We start from the raw sequence: 21,774 nt of genomic DNA on the forward strand, positions 1-21,774 counted from the left end.
CGTGGCTCGTCAGTCACTCTGTCAGAACTGGCCTGTATGGGAGCACTTGTCACTGCGTGTGATAGACGTCTGTGTCCCTGACAGAACTGCTGTCTCTTCAAGGGCAGGAACTATTTCTTTTCGATCTCTCCCTCCCTGGCACCGAGCATAAGGTCCGAGCAGAGCATCTGTGCAAAGACTTTGTTGAACTGAATCGATGTAAAGGGATTCGCATTGTCATCTGGTGCTAGTGGGCAAAGATAAGAGTCCCAGGAAGACAAGGGCAGGGAATATAAGACAGCTGGGCTTTGAGGGAAGTGAAAGGCAGAGACAGGAAGGGATGAGAACATGGAGCCACGAATGCAAGGGGCCCTCTGTGTAGAGGTGGAAACACTGGGCACAGTGACTAGAAGGAGCAGGATGGTAGGGGTCAAAGGGAGAGTTCAAGTGGGAGGTGCAGAGCTGACCGAGCACTCCCTCCTTGTGCCTGCTCTTCCTGAGGTTGGTCCTTCCCTTCCACTTCCTCTCCTCAGACTGTAAGCTGCTGTAACTGTGGGAAATGCATTTCCAGCTCCTGTGGCACATGGCCTTCAGTTGGTATGTGCCAGTGGGAGGGCTGAAAGAGGGCCAGAGAGTAGTGGGTAGGAAAGGCAGTCATCTGGCTGAGACAGGAGCTGCAGCTGGTGTCGCTGAGGTGCACGTACCAAGGTTGTTACAGCACCATTGATGGACAGTTGGGTTTCTGATAAGCAATGCGTTTGTACTATTTTCCTATGCTATATCCCCTCTACCTGAAATATTTGAATAGTCACACATCAATATGTGTGCCCAAAATGTAATAATAATGTCTGGATAATTGGCATATTCATAAGCTCAAGTGTTTACCATTTCTTTGTGTTGAGACTGTTCAAAATTAATTCCAGTATCTATTTTTAAATATACAATTGTTTTCAACCATAGTTACCATTCCGTGCTTTAGAACATTAAAGGTTATTTCTCCTACCCCACAACATTTCAGTATTCCAAGTGCAGTTGTTCCTTTTATGCATTTAAAAAATGAAGTGCAACTGAAGAAAATGAATGAAGGTTTGCCCCCGTGCAGGTCTTGGTTTCTGGGAAGAGGTCAGCTTCAAACGGTAGCATCATCTGTGCTGTCTTCCTTAGGTGTGGCGGGGAAGGTGTGGCAGGCAGCGCAGATGATCATAAGAGATTCTGGGAGACTTGTGGCTCCTTCTGTGTTTTCATGTGGGAGTCCAAGAAGTGCATTCATGGTGTGCTCCCAGTTACTAGAATAAAAGATTATGTGTGCATATAAAGGGCACGCTTCTAACTCTGCAGGTGAACAACCACATCGACTTCATTCTCTCCCGAGACTGCGGAACTAGAAAGAAACCTTTGCGTCAGGTCAGAGCAGCCCTTGATGCAGCTGCGGACAGAGATGGTGAGCTATTACATGGCAAAGCCAAGTCAGAGGCGGTGAGAGCTGCAGCTTGAGAACAAAGGGAAAGAGAAAGACTAGAAGAGGCCATAGCTACCCACCTACAGAAAACCCCAGGAAGAGATCGAGCTACGCTTCTCCCACTGCAAGGCTTGTGGGGAGGAGAGACATTCAGGAAAACTGCAGGAGCAGAACACTAGCTAGTTTATCTAAAAAAAGAAAAAATGAGCTAAGTGTGCATTTGATATACAGTTAGAAGTGAGGACAAAGGCAAAACACTAACATACTCTTGGCATCAGACGAATGTCTTTTATCCAAAGATCTCAAAGCAGTATGAGTCTATTAATTGACTTGCGAGAGGGCTACATTATTACTCATTCATTATTATGTGGCATTTTATTCTAAGACTTGCTTTTACAATCCAAGTGCACTAGTGATTCCCCAAACAACTTGATAGATGTGGTGTGGCCTTTCCTGTGTGATACACGTGGGAACCGATGCTCAGAGAAGTTCAATAACACAGAATCAGGGGAGGGTGGATGCTCAGAAGTGGATGTATCAATGCCGAACTCAGTCTTCATCACCGCTAGTTCTTCATGGCATCTGTGGAAGCAGAACAGTTGTTCCCAAAGATGGAGCCAGCCTAATTCCCAGGACCCTGTGATCTAACAGCAGAAGGGACTCTGTGGATGTGATTCAGGATCTTCCAGTTAGCCTGGGCTATCTGGATGTGCCCAGTGTAGTCAGTAAGCTCCTCCCTGGGAGGGGTGGAGGTAGGAGAGCCTCGAGATGTGATGGTGGCTGCACGGACCGGAATTGTTCAGAGCAATGAGCCTAGGAATGCAGACAGCCAGGAAACAACCTTTTCTCTAGGGTCTCCTGATGACCACTTTAGACTTGTAGGATGATTCATATTCTTAGTGTTGTTCTAAGTCGCTAAATTTGTGTTGATTTATCATAGCAGCAGTGGCAAACTCACACTCACAGTATCTTTGAGGAGCAGAGTATTACACAGTTCCCCGACACTTCAAATCAAAAGTTCACTTTTTTTTGAGACAGGGACTAGCCATGTGGTTTAGATTGGCCTTGAACTCACTATATAGCCCAACTTGGCCTTGAACTCATGGCGAGTCTCCTGCCTCAGCCTCCTGAGTGCTGGGATTACAGGCATGCCCCACCATGCAGTTTCCCATTGAGTGACGAATGTCTTTCCCTCCAGAAACAAGAAGGAGGTTGCAGAGGCAGTGGGGCTACTCAGCTTCTGCGATGAGGAGGGGTGAAGCGGGCGAGAAGGGAGGCTGATGAGAGGACCAAGCACTTAGTGAGATGCTCCAGGAGCTACCAGTTTGACCAGGTTGGTGTCAGTTGGAGCTGACATCACTCAGTGTTATAGGTGCAGTGGTAAAACTCCGTTTCACAGTGCGCTTTGACAAGTGGCGTAGATGCACAGTTGCTTCTCCACTGCTCCCCGGCCGGTACTTCTGCTGCTAATGATCCTGCTATTATCCGGCTCTGCTTTCTCCTGCTGAACGCTGTTGCTCTGACCACTGCTGTGATTCCCACTGCTGCCTCTGCTTTGATTCACACTGCGCCATCACTCCTGCTGCTGCTCTGATTATCCCTACACCCCGGATAGCAAGGCAGCTCTGGTCGCTGCTGTTCCGTTGCTGTACGTATTTGCCACCAGTGTCACAATGACTCTTACTGCTATCACCATCGATCACATATGTTTAACAGCTACCATCACCGCTGTTACTGTACCGCTCCTGGAACAATCCTCTAGCACTACTGTTAGCATCTAGGCGTGGTGAATGCTTCCATGGTGGTTCATATGCATGTGGACTCTGCTTTCGGGAAGACCAGGCTGGAGCAGATACTCAGATGTCTTGGGCTGCCCCACAAAGGCTCTCATCTGGTCTTTTCTCTGGACTGTGGCTGTGCTCAGGTTTGGACAAAGTAGCTGTCATTGCCCCTGAGCTCTTGGAGGTAGCTAATCTGCTTGCTTCACTAATCTTTGTCAGTGACAAATGCCTCTCAACTCCATTCCCTCATGACCCTTTGAAGTGGACAAACAACTCCATTGCCATGAAATATCATGTTTGAAATAGAAGGCACTGTGTCAAATGTCACCAATATCTCAGCCATGGAGCTGATGATCTCAGAACGATTGTGATATTTTGGGGATAATAATAAGAATTAATTTTTATTAAGTGCTTCTTATAGTTTATCAAATAACTTAATACTGATTGAAACTGAGCTAGTTATTATTGCTATTGTTTTTATTTTGAGACAGGTTCTAAGTCAGTAAATTGCCCAGATTGGGCTTGAACTTGTGATCATCCAGCCTCAGCCTCCCAGAGTGCTGAGATCACAAGTGTGCACCACCACATGTGTGGTTGAGGGGGTTACTATTTTAAATTTATTTTACAATTGGGAAAACTGGTGGAGAACCAGATTCCAGCCCTTTCCTGTGAGCTGGTACCATTTGCAGACTCTGTGTGTGTGTGTGTTGTGTGTGTGTGTGTAGAACAAGAAGTCAACATGAAGCTTAGACCTCTTGTGGGTTGGCACCATGTGTGAGCTGACTGGGGGAGAGCCAGCCACCAGCCCCTTCCGGTGTGTGGGCAGAGAGACAAGAAAACCCAACGTTCCTTCCCCCACCCTTGTAAGTGACCTGCTGAGCTAGAGAAACACAGGCTGTGATGGTATCTAATGAGGTAAAATACAACTTAATGCTTTTAATGTTTAGATTTCACTGACTTTCTAGGTCTAAAGCTGGTACTCTGGTCATCTATTCAGAGGATAACAATATGTAATGTAGCATCTATGGGAGCTCTCCTTCTGAAGGTGGTAGCCATGGTTAATTCTCTATTATCTTATTTTGAAATCCTGTATCATTCTATTGTTTTGTTTGGTTGTGTTTTGTTGTATTTGATGGCATGGGCAGCTATTTTGAAGATAACAAGATATAATATGGTAGCCATTTTGGATTTGCTATTAGCTTGTTTTGAAGTCCTGTATTGCATTCATTGTTTTGTTTTTCTTGGTTCCATTCTGTTCTGTTTTGTTTGATTTTACTATGGCTGAAAGTATGGGATCTATTTTGAAGACAACAAGAGGTATGATGGTAACTACTGTTGATTTCCTATTATCTTGTTTTGAAATTCTGTGTCACTTACACTGTTTTGTTTTGATTGGCTTTATTATGTTTTGTTTTCTCTAAAATAAAATTAAAAAAACAGTTGAGAAAACTGAAATGTAGAGAAAATAAGATACTTGTTCAAGACAAAACAGCAATCAGCAGAGCAATGTGACTCTAGGAAAAACATCAGTGTTCCCCACAAACCAACCCACTGGCTTTGCTGTACACAGCATTTCAGTTACAGGAAATCAAGGCCTCTCTAAGACAGCTGCCGATAGAAGGTGCTCAAGAAATTATGGTTCAGGAGTGAAGGCGTAAGAAAGATGGAATATGAGTAACCTAGTGTGTCATATGAGTACATGAAAAAGAGTGAGTGCTTTGCAAATATTCTGAACCCAAAGGGGCACTCGATTATCAGCAAGAGCAGCCGGACAGGGAGTCGAGGGGGCCATAGGGAGACGCAGGCATGGAGACCCGGTTTGCTGGAGACCGAGGTGTCTGCCTCTGTATCACGACGTTGTGTTCTTGGGCTTTTTATGCTCCAGTGCTGGGGAAAAATGAGGTGGATCAGTGCGGAGGAGGGGAAGGCTCACTTGTGTAAAGTGAGGCAGAACAGCACGAGGAACTAAGCAACCAAAGAAGACTTTGGTCATCATTTCCAGGAAGCAAAAAAGAGTGTAATGTGACCCGTTTATGTGGAACTATGTCACTTTAATTTCGTTGGTATTAAGCTGTATAATTTATGGAGAAAATTATAATTAAAAGTAAATATCCTCTAAATAATTTATTATGATCTTACAATGCTCACATTTGTTGACTGTGTAAAGAGGCAAAATTTCACTGTTAGGAGAACATATATTACTGCTAAGGTAGTTCTGTTTGTTGTGATGCTGAAAAATGTTTTAATGAAGTGATATTAATATGAGTGCAAATAGAATTCTTTGGGTCCACTTTCCTCATAAAGAGGTTTTAAGTATTAAATGAAGGAAAATGCAAGCTTTCTGAGTCTGTCCATCTTAAAGACCGGAGCCGTGTGACCTTGTATCAAGAGACTGCAGTGTGGATTAATCAGCTAATTAGATCTCTGTTGTAGCCAGCATTATGAAAGACAGAGTATGCCTGTGGCCCGAGCACAAGCTGCCTCTCTCTCTCTCCCCCACCCCACACCCTTAATAGACACTGACAAATAAAAGTTATATATTCAGGCATACAGTGATGTCTTGACATATGTATACATTGTGAAATGACTAATCAAGCTAATTAACACATCCATCACCTTACATATTTAACAATTTTAGTGGAGAGAACACTTAACTTCTATTTGCTCATCAATTTTCCAGTCTATAAGAGGTAAGTAAACTGTAGTCACCACGCTGTTGGACAGATCTGCAGAACTCACCTGTCTATTTCCCTGACCCTGAAACCTTTTCATACACACTCCCAGGCTTGCGTAACCTGCCCGGGGCCCTGAAGGTCACCTTTGTGCTCTGCTTCCATGACATCAGCTCCTTTAGATCCACAAAAAGTCACATCATGCAGTATTTGCCTTTGTGTGTCTGGATTAATTTCATTTAACATTATATCTTCTGGATTCATCAGTGTTGTCACCAACAACAGGGGCTTCTTTTTTAAGACTGAGTGGTATTCTTTATTGATATCAAGTCAGTCCTTTTATCTGAACCCCCAAGCCACTCTAGTTGCCCAATGGACTGTCATCAGATGAGAGTGAACACAGGAATAAGCCCTGTTTCAAGGTACCATACAGGGCCTGAAGGATCAGGGTGACTATTTAGTGTGTGGCTTTCCAAAGTCACTTCATCCCCATGGAACTCAGTTTCATAATTAGTAAACTGAAAGTTTTCTGTAACACAACAGACACAGAAGATGGAACATTAGAATGCACCCCAGGAAGGCCAAGGAGATGCAAAGTGGCCTACAAGTTCCATAGTTCCTGCAATTATTACTCCTACTTGGCACAAGAGAGTCATTAAAGTAACTCATCTCTATAACCAACTTGATACTTAACCCTAAAAACTTCTTGTCAAATTCTAAACACGGTTGGGGGTGATTCAGTTATGTACACAGTCTCTTACTGATTTACTCAACTTTGATAATTGGTCATTGTTTATCTGTGGGTTTTCTCTTGCTCAAAAGGTGAAGAAAATGCTGCTTGCACTTGAACCCTACCAGTCCTTTTATTTATAAGTGACTATTTGGTAGAAGTCACATGTTGTGTAGTGTTTTCATCCAGGTGAGTAATCTGGTGGTAATACCTTGTGATTACAGATGGGCAGAGATTTTCTTTTACTGGTTCAGTAGTTTAGGATTCAATCTGTTTCCTCTTTCCCTTCCTTCTTTTTTTAATTTTTAAATTTTATTTTAAAGATGAGGTGGGTTCATGAACAAGAATACAGGAATCCAGGCAGCCAAACTGATATGTTTGAAATGTAATTAATTGATCTCAGGACCACTTGTATACAGATCCTCTCATTTCAAGGTCCAAACAAATGGCCCCAAACTGGGAATTACAGAGCTTTCAAAATAGAGAACCACAAAAGACAAATTAATGTAAGATTCTAGCTAAATTGTTTCTTAAATTTAGCTAGAATCTTACATTAATTTTTGATTGACACCGTATCCTGCTTCTTTTGTTGAGCAGGTTAGTTTTTCTTTTGTGGGTGCAACTCATTCTGCTTTTCTCATGGGACTTACACCCTGAGCAATTTTCCATTTTCCTGGGTCAAATACAGGGCACTAGTTAAATGCAGGGCTCGAGATGGAGTCAGTTATGCCAACAACAAAAGAGAAAAAAGAAACAACAGAAAAACCAAGAAGCAAACAAACCAAACCAAAACAAAACAAAACAAAAAAACCAAAAAACAAAGGCAAAACAATCACAATAACAACAATAACAAAACAATAGCTCTATAGTTTTCAAAACAAGATGACAGGAATTTAAAAATGGCTGCTATACTGCATACTGTTATCTTCAAAATAGTTGCTCAGACACAGGAATAAAACAAAACAGTAAAATGGAACAAAACATTGGATTTCAAAAACAAGACAGAAGGAAATCCCCGCAGACACCATAATGCCCACTGCCATCCTCCAAACAGAGCTTAGACCTTCAGCCCCAGGCCCGCAAGCTCAGTCAAACAACACAAGCATCAGTCTATTCCTTTCACCTCAGCTGCTATCATCCTACCCTGAGTCCTCTGAATCAGTCAGCTGCTTATGGGGGTGGGGAGGGGGTTGGGCAGGAAGGGATGCTCTTCCGGTTTCCCAGTCCTCGCACTGGCTGGGAAGGCCTTGCTGAGTCTCTTCCCGTTCCCACGGCGGCCCCTGGCTCACTGGAAGTCATGGTTTGGCTTCTTCTCTTTCCTTCTTACAGTTCCCTCTTCCATTAGTCCATCATTTTGTTCTTGCGGGATGTTCTTGTGGGAATTAGTACAGAAAATGCAACTCAAGTGTTTGGTTTTAAGCCCCATTCTTGCACTGTAGATCACGCAGCAGTGAAACGCATACCTCTAGCAATCTCCTTTGTGTACAGATCCACTAAGGAGCTGCTAGTATGTTCTCATTTTATAGATGGAAATATTAAGGCAGAGCTAGTTTGGAGACTTGCTCTAGGTTTTACATACAATCAAGGTTGCTGCCAAGAGGAACAAACACATAGAAATTAAAATAGATCAAATAAAGAAACTCATTGCCCTAAATATAATATAAGCTGAATATGCTACGATGCATGCACTTAAGGAGGGTTTGAGGGAAGCTGTAGCTGACAGCACTGTAATGGGAACTTAATGACATTTAGAAGTTCTAAGCTTGTGAGGTCATGGTCATAGAGGGATCTGCACTTCTTTCCTACAAAAGATCTCTGAGTATGATTGTCAGACTTTTGGTTCAGTTGTTTCTCCAAACCCCTTTTGGTGTTTTATCTACTGGAGCGTTCATTTGAGACAAACAGTGTAAGTACTCTTTCTAGCCAAGCAGAAACCAGAAGGAATGAGAAAATTGCTTAAGAAAATCTGTTTCCTGATTTCCCACATGAAGCTGGCTGGAAAGTCCCTGGTCCCCTGGCAGGAGCCAGCTGAAGTTCTCCAGTGCCTGTCACCTGCCTCCTTTGGCTTGGGGGTGGGGGCAGCAGCTGCTTCTGCTTCTCTAAAGTAAAAACTGCAAAGAAGGATGTCCAAAGAGCGTGTCAATCCCCCAGTGGCCTTCCCGGGGGTGTTAGGTTGGTAGTGAAAGTGAGCTCCTTTTTGAACATTGGTGCAACGCAGGGTTGCTTATGTCTTTATTTACTTACTTTTGTTTACTTACATTCTTATCTATGTATTTTTCTGAGTGTTTACTACACAGTAGGGACTGTGCAAAAAAAATCAGATATATGATATCTCATTTAAGCTCAAAACAGCCCTCCACGTGGGTGCTTTACCTATACGAACTGACAGCTAGTTTAATACTGTGCTGAGATCCCCTTAGGTCTGGCTGATTCCAGGGCCTGTGTCTTGCAGAGTCAAACTTATTCTGTGGCCCTGACAGTAAGTCTCCCTCAGGCTGGGTCACTGAAGGGCCACCTGCATTCACAGCTTCTGTTTACTTCCTAGGAATTGGTGGTCATGACAGGCATCCTGAAAGCTCCATCATCCCATGCCCACTTTGACCTCAGTGAGTACTGATTTGGCCCCAGACCTTCTGATGTCTGTGTGTGCACGTGTGTGTGCATGTGAGTGTGCGAGTGTGTGCCTGTATCTCTGCATGTCTCTGGCTTGGTGAGTCAGCAGTTACTGATGAGCGAGGGATCCTTTTGTTCTTTTTGAAAGTCTTGTTAGACTTTTATACCAAGGTCAAGTCAAGTACAGTGGCACCCTCAGAGATTGTTTCCTCTCAATTTAGCAAAGGCAAGGGTAACCTGAGAAGACAGAGCAAAAAGCAAGCCCCATCCATTGCTGAGCATCGAAACACATGCGTGTGAAGAAAACATGCTGGGTAGATGAAGGCAAATTTTCTGAGCCCAGGTTGACCTCCCAAGCGAGGCTCACCATACACTGTTGGCACTGTGGGAACGTGGAAACGTGGGAGCCTCCTTTCTGGACAGCAGCTGCAGGCATATGCCGCGCCGGGTCAGCCTCTGCACCCACAGGCCCTCCCAACAGCCTGCGCAGAGCACAGAAGGCGACATCTCCGCAGCTTCCTGCCCCTCCTCGGATGGTTCAGTCTGAGCTTCCCTTTGCTGGGTGGCCTCCGCGGCAGCTCCAGGGACTTTCTCACGCACTGCCTGGTGGGGGCAAGGGATGTGCATGCCTCTTCTGCCAAGGCCCTGAAGCCTCAAAAGTCGAAGCTTCTGTGCTGGGAGTTTCTTCACCCCAGTTCTGCTTTCTGCCATTGTAAGCAAAAGCCCAGTTTTTTTCTAGTTTCAAGCGTTGCGTGTCCTTCTGGATTTTTCCCTGTTCTCCCTGCTATCAAGGGGCGCCTTTGTACTCCTTTGTAGGGCTAAGATTATTGAAGAACTCTAAAGTATCTGAATCATTCTGCTTCACTAGTTACTATATGGAGATCCATCCAGCCAGGGGAACAGAGAACCGAAGGAGAAAACAGTAAACCTACAAAACAACATTTGTTCTTTGTCTCTCTCTCTCCTTTCTCTGTCTTTCTCCCTTAATATTAAACCTAGGAATTGTGCCGAGCTACATCCTCAGTCCTTTTATTTATTTAAAAAAATTTTTTTTTGGGCCTTTTTCCTTTTTTTTTTTTATCGGTCCCGGGAATCGAACTCACGACTGCCTGCCTGCAAGGCAGGCGCTTATGCCGCTGAGCTAAATCCCCAGCCCCTTTTTATTTTTTATCTTTAGATAGGCCCTCATTAAGTCGGACAGTTACCCAGGCTCAGCCTGACTCAGCCTCCCAGTGCCCTGGGATTACAGGCCTGTGCTACCACATTCTCTTCATTTCTGATATTTTTATAAGATATAAAATAAGAAGTCTGAATGTTAAAGAGTTTTGGGGGGAATGCACTTTAGTCTCTCAGGATGCTCCCCTTCCTGGATCTCAGGCTCATATTTACGAAAGTCTCATAAAGGTGGATCTCAGTCACGGAGTCTTGGTTTGCAAGTAACAGTGGCCAACTCCGACTGTCAGGCAAGAGGGGGCGGATCCAGGGCAGGCTGGAGGTCACACCTACAAAACAAGTGTGAGCCAGAGCTGAGAGGTACAAGATTTTGACCCTGCCATGGTGGTGGTCATGGTGCTGCAGTGAGTGCCTTTAACCAGTCCTTTGTGTCTGTTTCATTTGCTCAAAGTTCAAGTAAGTGGGAGCACTGCCGGCTGGCCTTGCCTGCGCCCCAACACAGCCCATTGGGGCCAGAGGGGAGGCGAGAAGGGCCGAGGCTCAGGGGCCCCTCTGTGGAGCCTGTGGGGAGCTGTGGATATCACCTGTAGTGCAGGCTGGCCCTGAATCCACCCATGTAGCCCAGGCTGATCTCCAACTCCTGCTGATCTTCCTGCCTCGGGTGCCCAGAGTGCTGGATTATAGTCATGCACCAGCACGCCCAGCCTGTTAGTATTCTTAACATGGTTCTCAAACTCTACAGCCTTTTCTTTTGTCCCTTCTTAAGTGCATACTTCTCAGCTTCACAATTGCCCTAATACTGTTACCATCTTACGTGGAGACTCGGGAGTCACTGTGATAGTGAGCTTCAGAATGAGTTTCAGAAGATTGATGTCCTTGTCAGGCTGCAGGCCATCTGATTACTGGATCTCCTCTGAGCAATGAAGCTGCCTGCTTTTTCCTCTCTCGACCGTCAAGCTTGCACCATGGTAATAATACTTAATAAGAGCAGCAGTAAAACTATGTCATTGCTTCTCCGATGGTGAGAGAGGAACGCGGCTCCAAATAAAACAGAAGAGATCATCGGCCTGATAACGCGGTTGTTTTAGCTTCTTCACCTTGACGAAGGATGTGGGAGCTTGAATGCTGATGGATGCTTGTCTCTCAGTGCCTGCTGGAATAATACATTAGGTGTTTGGGTGGAAGCGTGAGGCACACTTGATCATGTATTAAACATTTGTGAGCTATTTGTGGCTGTGCCTTCTGCCTGGATCTTGAAAAACAGCCTTGTTCATTCAAGATAAAGGAAATACAGCTTTCGTGTTTGGGGCTGCTCTACCCATATCGAGAGGATCTTTTATTTTTTTCTGAGAATATTTATGGATCCTCCACATTCATTAGTCTTTTTCTCAGGCCATTTTGGAGTAGGTGAAGGTGTATAACATAGGGGAACCTCATTTCAAAGAAAGTCTACACACAAAAATCTGAACTTACGAGACAGGAAAAGTGTGGAGAGGTTAGTTACATTAGCAAAGGACTTTCATTTTTGGGTTCATAAAAGAATTCACATTAGGATTTCTTCAAATGGTAAAGTATCTTACTGCATGAAAATATGATTGAAATTTTCAGAAATACATCTGCTACTCAAAATGAGCTGAGTTGTATGTCATCCAATTTTATAACTGAAGCACAGAGTCATTCAGAAAAAAGTCACTGAGAAACTTTGTGTGAATCTAAGAAGAGGATTCAGAAGCAGAACTACTTACTCTTTGAGACAGAATATAGCTCCCAAAGCAATAAAAACTGAAGCCCTGTTGTAGTCAGTGTTTGCAAGGAGAACAATCATATACAGGACATATAATCTATAGTATTATTTTGTAATAGTCACCCAAGAGTTAAATACATGAAGTGCAGGAAATCTGTCCACATACTAAAGACCTAGGGAAGCCAGCTTACGGCCTGGATCCCATGGCAATAGTTTGCATAAGTTCAGCTGAAAACCTAGAGTCCATGACGATGCCTCCCATGAGTCCAACTAGAGGCTGAGAACCCACAACAATCACTCATATGTCTGTCTCACAGATCTGGGCTGGGAAGGCCCAAAGGCAGTGGTAGAAGCTGGAAAGTCTATGCCAGTGGGGTGAAGGCCTGTGCCAGCAGGTTGGAAGTTCTGCACTGGAGCCAAGAAGCAATACTGAAAATAAGGACGGGGGACTCCTGAAAAGTACCACAGCCATCCTCAGCAACGACCAGGTCCTGAGCTCCGATGATAATGGCCGAGTTCATATCAGGAAGCCGCTGTGACAAGCTTCTCCTGGAGACTGAACAGCTCACATCTTCCCCTCCAGAGCCAGAAAGCAATGCTTAAAGAAAGGACCAGAGCTCCCCCAAAGTGAATCACAGCCATTCTCAAGGACAAGGCCCCAAACTCCTCTGATGATAGCAGCCAAGTTCATATCAGGGGAGCCAGCAGGACAAGCTCCTCCAGGAGGACCAGCAGCTCCAAACAGCAGCACTCACTTAGGGGACCCCACAATGCTACTGTCTTCCTTGCCACTTCTTTGTATGCTGGCAACAGTCCTCAGGTGGACTATTTACATTCAGCCCCGCCTATTCAGTTTAGCTGGTGTTTAAGTTCTCATCAGTTTTCAATCCACCACCACAGACCCCTCTTCCTAGATCCTGGAAGAGGCCCTCATTAAGTCTTGAGAGTAACATATCACATTGTGAGTAACATATCACATTGATGGCTTGAGTTTTCTGCTTTGGAAAGAACAATTTTAATATGTTTGATTTCTAAAAATAAAATATATTCCAAGAATAGTCTGCCTTTAGATTCCCTAGCTTTTAATTTAAGAGAAGGCATTTCCCTTTAACCTTTCTGGGCTTTGATATCCTTACCTGCAACATGTAGGATTTGATTTAGATAATATATGGGGCTTTTTGGCTCCTCTCCGAAGCCTCCCAAATTTGCTGCTTGGTTCTTTATAGGCGTAACATAAATCCTATGATCTGAGATTTTTTCTCCTCTTTCCTTTGCTTAACTCCAATCTGACACTAAATCACAGACTAATCTCTTCTGTACTTCACCTCTGAGTTTCATAAACATGTAATGTTTCTGGAGCCCACGTCCAGACATGTAGTTAGCAGGAGGTCTGAAGAATAGTGCAAAGAAATGGCAGGTGTAGCTACATTCATTTTTCTTTTTTAAAAAATGTTTTAATGAGAAGACACAATTGAGATTATGCTACTGTAAAGGAGTGAAGTACAAAGGTGAAGAACTCACAGGGCCAGTTCGCAGAGCTTCCTCTCTGTGCCCCACTGGCCACATGTATATATAAAGGAAGCTCCCACTTTGAAGAAAATATTTCTGCCTTGCATTCAGTCTGCATCTTCATCTTGGACTTTCCAGTTACCAGAACAATGAACTGTAAATTTCTGTTGTGTACCAGCCATTCCCTCTCTGGTATTCTGTTGTAGCTCAAACTAGAAAAACTCTTTAGAGCAGTACTATATTATTCATGAAAGTCATCCGAAGGCCAGCTCTGAACCCTGAAAGTGGCTCTCAGCCAGGTAGAGATGGATTTAGGTTTTTCCACAGAGCCTTCTTCAGTGGCTTTGTTACCCACAGTTTTGTCCCACCTCATTCCCACCTAGTGATTTCCCATTTTTCTCCACTTTGGATGGTTTTGCTCTCTAAAATCCCTAGAACCCTGCGGTCCTGAGCAACCTATTGGGGAACCCTTCTATTTCTCTTTCAGACAGACACTTTCTTTCCCCAGTAAATATATTCTGCTTTTAATCTCCATTGTTCCTAGAATTTGTTCTTTGATTTTAGAAAGCACAAACTCATATCAGACATCTAGCAGATTGGGAGTTTCTTTCCTTTGATCAGCTTCTGACGCTGGCCACCCAGACCCAGTCAGATGTCATAGCTCTGGACCTCCATGAGAGTGACCTTGTTTCAGACACCAGCCTGGGCTTGGGATGCTAAGGACTTGCTCACTTATCTCCATTTTGGTGGTTTTTCAGGTCAATGGATTACTACAATGATTCACAGAAATAGGAAAATGCTGTACTTAGGATTACAGTTTGATTAGAGCAAAAAGGATATAACTCAGAACCAACCAACAGGAAATATACAGGATGTGAGGACACTTAAAACACAAAGCATCTGGTGTCCCTTCTTCCAGAGAATCAGGATTTATTCTTCTCCCACGCTTTAGAGGTATCATGATGCACCCAGATTAATACCGACTATAAGGACACCCATCCAGGTTTCTTGTGCATGGGTTTTACTGGGGATTATTACTTACATGTACTTGATTGACTTTTTGGCTAAAAGGTTGAGCAGTCTTTAGGGCCCTTCCTCAGACATTCAAATCCTCAACCCTCTGAATCACATGCTTGGTCTTTCAGAAATAACCAGCCCCTCTGTGGAGTCATTTCATTTGTTTAAATGATTTAGGGAACAACCAGGAGTCTCTCTTGAGCATAAACTAGGGTACAGTATGAGTAACAAAGTCAGTCCTATCCCTCTGGAAATTCTAAGAATTTAGAGGCTTCCTTCCAAGAACCAGAGACAAAAGCCAGTGAGCTTCTTTAGTATATATAGCATGTTGCTTTGGTGTTTGTCTGTTCTGTAGTTTGCCAAGAGTATAACTAACAAGCTTGCTAATTTTAGCTATTTTTATCAGGGAATTTAAGACTGAACTGAGGTTGTCATTTGGCTTAGAGATGCAGTATAACAACATAGATGTAGAGTTAGGTTGCTTGGGTTTACCCTGGTTTCACCACTTACTAGTTCGATGGTTTTTGGCAAGTTACAAAACCTCTTTGAGCTTCAGTTGCCTCCTTGGCAAAATGGCAGCTTATCATATAAGTTAATGTCTATGCCATGCTTAGGACAGTGAAGTTTAGAATTTACCTTTCATGGCTACTTTGGATTTTAGAATAGTCATACATTATTACTAGGTAGTATTTACAGGTAGCACTAAATACCTCCAGTTGTAGTTTTATCTGATTTTTTAGTTTTTAGAAGTTGATCCTTCTGTCAAAAGGAACTTTTACAAAATCCAAATCAAAAAAGCAGATAAAATCAATACAGAGCCAATGACCTCTTTTGCCAAAGAGGGCCAGGAGCATCTGGCTATGCTTTTATCTGAAGATATTAAAGCATATTTGAAGTCATCAGTTTGAAAACTGGTCTAGACCACAGCCAATCTCCCTCACCTGACCTCCCCAAGCAGCTCCTGCACGGAGGTAACAGAGCTCTTCTGAACAGGGTCAGAGGTGGTTCATAATATTCTTATTTTAGTTTCTCCATGAGAAAAACGTGGAAGATTAATGCTACTTTTATTGTGAGTCTGATAATGTCTATAAACTGTTTTGAGTCTGCAGCAATCATCTTTAGTAGGCAAGACTCTTGTTATCTTTAATTTACTTTATTGCTTAAAATTTTTGTTTTTATTAGTACAGGCTTGCAGAGTGTGATTACATCCATCGTGGGGAGTTGGGACGTGCACATAACTCATCTGAGTTCTTTTTTAGCTTGCCTTTTGAATATGGTGTTCTAAACACTGTTTAAAAATGGATTAAATCCTCATTTTGTGTAATTTTCGGATAACATAGGAGCAATAACTTTACCAAGGGAAAAAATGTGCTGTGATTAATCAGGAAGAAAGACGTTGAAATTAGTTACTCGGAAAGCCCAAGAGGGGGTGAGCGGAGAGAACAGGATGCGTGTCGGCATTTGCAGAAGTCTGCAGTGTCTGCCTGTGAAGCTAGTTGTTGCCTGGCCTTTGGCTTTTCCTATAACTGAAGGTTCTTTGCTAGGGCTGGAGATGGACCCTTGCCATGTTTATCTGCTCCAGAGAGACAACATCCACAGCCAGGCTTGATTTGGTCATTCCATCCTGCAGGGTAGAGATGGGCATAGCCCTGAGTGGTGGGGCTGTGTGGTTCCACTTGAGTTCAGTCCTGTTCCTAGCACATCACCAATGGAGCTTCTGTAATTCATTTTAACATCTGAGAAACGGAAATAATTACACCTATCTCATGGGGTTATTACAAAGATTGTATGAGACAATACATGTAAAGTTCCTGATACACTGTGCGTCCTGAGCCTTCCAGAGCAGTTCTTTCTTTTTTTTTTTTTTTTTGTCTTTTTCATTTTTGTTAGTACTAGGGATCGAACTCATGACCGACCGCCTGCTTGCAAGGCAGGCGCTTATGTTGCTGAGCTAAATCTCCAGCCCCCCAGAGCAGTTATTTCAAACCTCATCAGTACTTGTTATTAATTATGAGTTTATTATCATGGATGCTAAATATTTGCCTATCTCGATCTATGACTCTAATCTGAGGTTGTAAATTCTAAAATCAGCAGGGAGTTAGAATTTGGGAGATACTGCCTTAATCACGCTTTTATTTTTCTAAGCAGTTCTAATAAAACCTTCCATGCCCATGACTTTTCCCAATAGAAAATGGAGGCACATTAAGCAAACTTTTCCCATTTACCTATTTTCTCAGGATATCCTGCATCAGTGATGGGAAGGGAAATGCGGTTAATGAGGAATTCTGTTTATTTGGCTCTTGGACACACACAAGAATATGGTAAGCTTTGGAGAAAAATGGAACATTTTGTAACCAAAGCAAAACATGGCAGTGACTCAGGAAGGTGGGGGACTTGAGGAATCACAAGTGTATTTAAATGTGTGGGGAGCTGATGGTCTTACTAGAGGGTGCTGCAGACCTGAGGATCCCAGCCAAAAGGAAGGCTTTCCGACTGGAGGTGGACGTCACAGGCCTGGTGTCAGGCCAACAGAGTACCATGTGGTTTGCTAGAACAAGCTTTTACTTTGAATATCAAGATGCATGAGTGGCTCAGGGGGGCACTACACACAGGATGAGGGGTCAACCATTTAAGTTTGTGAGCTGAGCTGCTTGGAGTTTCTCTTCAGTAATCGAGATCCCTTTAGGGTAAATCTGGCATTTTCATATTGATTGCTCTCTTCATTAACGTAGTTAGGGAGAAGAATGAATTTTTGCCGGATGTGGAGTTTAGCAGGGGGAGAATCTATGAGGCTGACTGCGTCTCCTTGCTTCTGGGCATGGTTTGCTCCTTGAAGGTGAGAGCCAAGGGGATTCTTTATCTTCCAACATTTTCATTTAGGGCAATCAAACACCACAATCTGCTGTCTTTAGCTTCAGGGAATCTCAGACTTCAATAAAGAGGATGGTATTTTATTATCTCCTCGGGTCATTTTTGAAACTTTGAAAAAATTACGCAAACCACTAACTGGATGACTATAACAACTCAGAACAAATCACTGGAGTCCAGTTTCACTTAGGAAAGCAATTTTCGTTGTTCAGGACACTTGTAGTAAAGATACTCATACAAGTAGATTTAGATCTCTTAGAAACTTTTGCTGCAAGCAGCCAGCACTTGGTATTTTATGGTGGTCACAGAGAGAAGGTGGTAAATCAAAGGAATCGTTCACTGTAGATGAATGGAAGGCTTCAGAATTTTGGTTTTCAAGCAGACAACACAAACCTTCCCTGCCGCCTGTGAACATGTTTCTCTTTACTAGAATGTCTCCATCTGGACACCTTGATGGGTGAATGTAGGAAGAGCTGCCTGCTGTGCCTGAATGTGGAGTCCAAGTCTCAATCTGGCTTTGGCTTTCTCCTTTCATGGGACCATACCCGAAGGAGTAAGCCTATTGGCTCTCACCTTCCACATTTCTAAATTGGAAGAAAGTAATAACTACTTGCAGCCAGAACAAGAGGCTGAATGGATGGTGTATGGATGAGCCATAGACAGTACCTCATGGAGAGTAGATGCTCCCTGAATATTAATTAGCAACCGGTGGACCCCTCTGAGTCACTCTCATCAGCCTGGCAAGAGTGCTGGCAGCACTAGATGCCCGGAATTACAAAAGACAAATAGAAGGCAGGTGGCTTCAGCATCCATCTGGGTCTAACAAGGCTGTCTGAAGCGGGTGTGAAGGGGGTTCCCAAGTAAGCATTCTCCGAGACAAACTGCACAGCAGCCAGGCCTAGGTGGCTGGATGTCATGCACTGAGCCCATGCAGCAAGTGGCAGCACAGCCAGCGCCTCTCTGTGTGGGGCTGGTGGCAGCTGTGAGGGTGAGGTGCTCAGCAGGCGGCACTCCAGGAGGCCGTGCATGGGAAGTGGCCAGCCACGAACTGGGGGCCAGCAGCAAGGCTGTGCAAACCAGAGGCCTTTCCCGCAGGCATACACTTAAGTGATTAGTGACGTGTGCTGAGGAATGAAAAGTGTGGTGCAGGACAAGATAAGGGCTGCCTAGGGGGAGGAAGTTGAAGGTCAGAGGCAGGAAGAATTTGAGACATTCAACTTAATTTGCTGCCAGTCTTGGAACTGTCTGCTTGTTGCTTCTGACAGAAATAGGGGTGGATTTAGGCTTGGGCTGTAGTCAGGGGTTGTACACAGAGAACAATTAGGATCAAGACATGGAGTTTATATTTTTTATAATGGTCACCGGGAGTTAACACAGGAAAATGCAGGAAATCTATCCGCAACACCAAAGACATAGATTATTTAGTTAAGAGCCGAAACCCCACAGCAATGTCCCACATGAGTCCAGATAAAAACCCAGAGCTCAGGACAATGCCTCCCACGAGTCCAACTGGAGATCCAGAGCCCACAAGAAGGACTCACTCCAGTCTCCTTCATGGATCCGTGCCGGGAAGACCCAAGGGTCAGCGGTGGAAGCCAGAAAGTCTATGCCAGCAGGATGAAGGAGCTGTGCTAGTGGGATGAGGGTTCTACACTGGAGCCAAGAAGTCACACTCACAACAAAGACCAGGCTATCCTGAAAGGCACCACAGCCATTCTCAGTGATACTGAGGCCCCAAGCTCCTCCGACGATAAGCACAGTCGGGTACGTGCCAGGAAACAGCGTGACGAGTTCATCTTGGAGATCCAGCAGCACATGACTTCTCCTCCGGAGCCAGGAAGCAGTGCTCGATGTGAGGACCAAAACTTCTTGAGGAGAATCAACAGCTCAGACAGCAACTCGTAGGAGAACCCACAATGCTACAATGCCTCAACGCCTATTTATCCTGGCAACTTTCCTCAGGTGGAGCATCTTTGCTCAATGCTGTGCTGATGTAATCCAGCTGGCATTAAGTTGACCACCAGTTCGTAATCCATAACAGCTTGACTTTGGGTTCTTCTCCTACTCCGCTCTGTTCTCTGTCCATCTTGCTCCCCATCTCTTCCTCTCAGTCTGTTTCCCCTTCTCCCTGGCTGCTTGTATTCCCTCTATGCTGTCTTTTGTTTGCTTCTGTCTCTCATTCTCTCTGTCTTTTTCTTCTTTTGGTGTGTGTCTCTCTGAGAGGAAGGAGACTTTTCTTTCTCACTCTTTACTGGATTAAAAGTAAATAAAAGCAAGCTAGGCCTGCTGCCCGAAGAATCAAGGAATCCTGCCCAGCACCTTCTCACACTGACCAACGTGTTTCGTAAAAATCAAAGCTCTCTCACCAGTGTGTGTGTTTATTGAGCTTCATAGAAATGAACCTGGAGAAATTCGGGGAACGTATGATTAACTTCATGTTTTTAAGCATAAGTCTCTGAAGGTTGGAAGGTGGTCCAAGGTCAGCCGGGCATGGGCCAGTGCATTGTTGAGGTTGGATTTAGAGCACACACCCAGCCAGAGACACCTTGCTCACCTGTCCAATTTGGGCCCACCCTGTCTGGTCTGGGATGAAGACCAGGGTCCAGGCTCATTGGCAGGATTCCAGATACCACAGGCTGTACTTTCTAACAAATTCATCTAGGTGACGCTAACCAAAACGGATACCATCAGCAAGGGAGGACTGAGACAAGGAGGGAAGAAATTCTGCAGTGACAACATGGAACTTGCCCCCTAAGAGTGTGGAAGGATGTGTGTTTAATCTCACGGAAGCTGAAACAAGACATTTCAAACCTCAGTTGAGATCAGATGAACTCTGTGGTCTTGGGCACATTACTTAACTCTTTTCAGGCTTCATGTTCCTGTCCTTAGAATGAGAGGTGCGTTACTTTGTGTAATGGGGTCGGCTGTGTGTACAAAGGAGACAGTCTATATCAAAACGTGTGGCTCAGTGAAGGCAGTATTTAGTGATGATGAAAACAAGCCCCACTTTGTTTTAATGTTAGCTGGACATGCCACTTCCTGGGTCCTTGGCCCAAATCATCAACTGTTTTCTGAATTGTTTTCTTAGGTAGGTGCTGAGTTCTGCAGAATCAAAAATGATGTGAGCAGGTGAGACATGCCATCAAGTCCCCAGTGCGGCAGATGTGCACGGAGACCGGGTAACTGCAGGTGGAATGGAAGAGACAGAGTCTAATCAATGCACTCCGGTCTAGACCTGGCGCCCCTCTTTTCGCTTGCACACCCCAGACGCATCACACAGCATGCTTCCATCTCACCAAGTCTGTGGAAAGAGTCGCTGCACAGGATGGTCTAAAAAATGTGTCTTTCTCCCAAACTGGTCAAATGCCTTGCTTTGTGGATAAAACCCGCTGCTGGAGCATGCTGGCCTTTCTGGAATTCAGAACATTAATAAAAAAAAAAAAAGAAAAGTCACTTTTCCCAACCATTTTGATCTGTGCACTGTAGACAGATGTGTTTTAGCAGCGTCAGTAGGGCGGGCAGTACTCAGCTCAGAGGTCTCCCATCAGCATATGAGCAGTGGTGACCACATCCACACATTGTGCAGAGCTTCAAAAGGCCTTTTCCAAGGCCAGTGTTGTCCGGAGGCATCTCCCCGGGTCTCTTCTCACAGTACTGTTTGCAGGAAAGGAACTGCAGGGAATAGAAACACGTGGTAAGAGCTGTTCTCAAAAGCCAAGATGCCGGCCCAGGTCTGCAGTTCCTCTCCTCGTCCTCATGGGTCTGCAATCCTGACAGCCCTGTGCCCACAGATGGCAGAGGGTGGTGGTGGTGATGTCTGGGGCAGAGATGACAGAGGCCAATGCCACACATCCTTGCTTGGCTCTTGTTTTGGACAGAAGTACAGGATTAAGCCCTCATTTGTATGTTTCCTATTGCTTGGCAGCAAGAGGATTTTTGCCTCCATTTAGACTGATGATTGTGACAGAAATGACTGGCAGTGAGACACAGTGACCAGAAGAGAGAGCTCTGAGGTCAGAGGCAGCTGCAAGGAAGCTCCCGGCCTTGCGGCTGGGTAATTTAGCAATTTAGAAAAACCCTGTATCAGAAATCAAAACAAAACAAAACAAAAGGCTGGGGCTGAAGTTCAGTGTGAAGGCCCTAGGTTCAATGCCCAGTACCCTAAAACAAAGAAACCAACAAACCCCAAACAACAATAACGACGACCCCAAGGCCTCACAGAGGCTTGG

The 21,774-nt window shown here is 44.4% G+C and overlaps 1 long non-coding RNA gene across 1 annotated transcript in view; it reads left to right on the plus strand.

The window, feature by feature from the left end:
- LOC134474090 (uncharacterized) overlaps positions 1 to 20,961 on the plus strand; it is a 43,033-nt gene extending 22,072 nt beyond the window's left edge. Inside the window, exons 2-3 of the long non-coding RNA XR_010044693.1 lie at positions 16,915 to 16,998; positions 20,634 to 20,961. This is a non-coding gene — a long non-coding RNA (uncharacterized LOC134474090). The remainder of the gene's footprint in view (positions 1 to 16,914; positions 16,999 to 20,633) is intronic.
- The last annotated feature ends 813 nt before the right edge of the window (positions 20,962 to 21,774 follow it).

This window comes from Cavia porcellus, unplaced genomic scaffold (genome assembly GCF_034190915.1).
Source record: "Cavia porcellus strain 051 isolate PalLab524CR breed Dunkin Hartley unplaced genomic scaffold, mCavPor4.1 scaffold_30, whole genome shotgun sequence".
Classification (NCBI taxonomy): Eukaryota; Metazoa; Chordata; class Mammalia; order Rodentia; family Caviidae; genus Cavia; species Cavia porcellus.